The sequence below is a fragment of the Sorex fumeus genome, unplaced genomic scaffold, assembly GCF_029834395.1.
Source record: "Sorex fumeus unplaced genomic scaffold, SorFum_2.1 ptg000024l, whole genome shotgun sequence".
Lineage (NCBI taxonomy): Eukaryota > Metazoa > Chordata > Mammalia > Eulipotyphla > Soricidae > Sorex > Sorex fumeus.
Genome location: NW_026606081.1, coordinates 6,704,174 through 6,706,695, shown reverse-complemented (window position 1 = coordinate 6,706,695; position 2,522 = coordinate 6,704,174). Strand labels below are relative to the sequence as shown.

Here is a 2,522-nt window from a genome sequence, read left to right as displayed (position 1 = left end):
TGAAGGTAGAGTAAATTTTTACATTTTACCTAAAATGCAATTTAAAAATCAATTAAGTTTTGTCATAAAATGAGTTTTTATTTTAAATAAGAAAAATTTTGGTATCTGTAAATCACTGGGAATCAGGTAAATAAAAATCCAAGACACCAAATAAAATTGACCTGAAAAAGTTTTTTAAAAATAAGTGGAGGAAGGCGGCGGCTGGGGCCGAACTCAAGGCCCCACCGTTTCTGAGCGGGCAGTGGTGGGGCCAGAGACCAGCAGCTCCAGAGCAGGGCGCAGGCCTGCTGTAAATGACCGAATATTAACAGGTGGTAGTTGGAGCTGGTGGCGTGGGAAAGAGTGCCTTGACGATACAGCTGATCCAGAACCACTTTGTGGATGAGTATGACCCCACGATAGAGGACGCCTACAGAAAACAAGTAGTCATTGATGGAGAAACCTGTTTCTTGGCCATTCTCTACACGGCAGGTCAGCAGGTCAGGAGGAGTACGGTGCAATGAGGGACCAGTACATGCGAACTGGGGAGGGCTTTCTCTGCGTGTTTGCCATAAATAATACTAAGTCATTTGAAGATATTCACCATTATAGAGAACAAATAAAAAGAGTCAAAGACTGAAGATGTCCCCATGGTCCTGGTAGGAAATGAATGTGATTTGCCTTCTAGAAAGATAGATAGAAGCAGGCAGGACTTAGCAAGAAGTTACAGTATCCCTTTCATTGAGACATGCCACAACAGGACAGGGTGTTGATGATGCCTTCTGTACATTAGTTCGAGAAATTTGAAAACATAAAGAAAAGATGAGCAAAGATGGTTAAAAAAAAAAGAAGAAAAGTCAAAGACAAAGTGTATAATTATGTAAGTACAATTTGTACTTTTTTCTTAAGGCATTCGCTCTCAATGGAATGACCATCTCCGAATGCAACAGCTATGTGTACCTAGGTCGAGAGGTCAACATGACAAATGACCTGGCACCCAAGCTGCGCAGGAGGAAGAGAGCGGCTTGGAATGCCTTCAAGAACGTCAAAGAAATAGCTAAGAGGACGAAGAACCTCCGGCTCCGGGCACATCTCTTTGATTCCACTGTTCTTCCTGCATTAACATATGCCTCAGAGACCTGGGCCCTACGCAAACAAGATGAGAACACTATTCAGGTCTCCCAAAGAAGAATAGAAAGAGCTATGCTTGGAATATCACGTTTCACTCAAATGAGAGAAAAAAATCCGGAGTTCCGACATCCGTCGACGATCAAGAATCAGGGACGCTGTCTCATTTGCCAAGGTGTCGAAAATCAGATGGGCTGGTCACGTAATGAGATTTAAAGACGACCGTTGGACTAGAGCTGTTACTGATTGGATTCCACGGGATGTCAAAAGACCGCGTGGCCGCCCACCTTCCAGATGGTCAGACTTCTTCGTCAAGATCATGAACGATCGGTTTGAGGCCCTTCATGTTCCCGGAGCGAACAGATGCCATTGGGCTACACTAGCACGCGACAGGGACAAATGGAGACGTTACTGGTGCCCGCTCGAGCAAATCGACGACTAACGGGAAGTTAAGTGATTAAGTGATTAAGTTTAGCATTACCTAATTTTCTTTCTGCTCAATCCAAACTGTTAGCTTTTATCTTGAATGCTTATTTTAAAATGACAGTGGAAACTTTTTTCCCTAAGTGCCAGTATTCCCTGAGACTTGGTTTTTGAACTAGCAATGCCTGTGAAGAGGAAACTGAATACCTGAGATTTTTGTCTTCTGGTTTTTGGTGCATGGAGTTAATTATTTCCTATTATTCTTACCAATTGTGAACTTTGGTGTGAAACAAATTAATAAAGCTTTCAATCATCCCTACTCTGTGTTTTCTGCAGTCACTTAAATGAATTGATAACCAAAGGGCTAGAGCGATAGCACAGCGGGTAGGGCGTTCGCCTTACAAGCGGCCAGCATGGCCGACCCGAGTTCGATTCCTCCGCCCCTCTCGGAGAGCCCGGCAAGCTACCGAGAGTATTCGATATGCCAGACACAGTAACAACAAAGTCTCCAATGGAGACGTTACTGGGCCCGCTCGAGCAAATCGACGATCAACGGGAGGGCCTTTACCTTTACCTTTTTTTATTTGAGTTGCGATTTCCTGATACACCGAGGGAACATGAATTCATAGGCTCCCTGAAGGTCCGCTTGTAGGCACAATTCGTGTGATTTCTCTCACCCTAATGATTGTCAAGTTATGTTGTTCACGAAGGTTTCACCCTAATGATTGTCAAGTTACATTGTTCACAAACGTTTAGTCTCTCTTTCCACTGCTATTTGTCATGACCATGCTCCTAAAATATATTTTTTCTATTAAAAGGGTGGAAAAAATGGAAAAAATACAAGGCAGTGGAAATGCTAAGGGCCATTTCCTTTCCACGCCAGAGAGACTGCTGTGATGTGCCAGGCAGCTTAACCTATTAGGGTGGACCCCGCAGGAATGAGGCTCACAGCAGTCACTGGGGGCTATATTTGCCTGCTACTAAATTTTTGT

At 43.7% G+C, this 2,522-nt stretch overlaps 1 pseudogene; it reads left to right on the top strand.

The window, feature by feature from the left end:
- Nucleotides 1–293: 293 nt before the first annotated feature.
- Nucleotides 294–863, top strand: LOC130023752 (GTPase KRas-like; annotated as a pseudogene).
- Nucleotides 864–2,522: the final 1,659 nt, after the last annotated feature.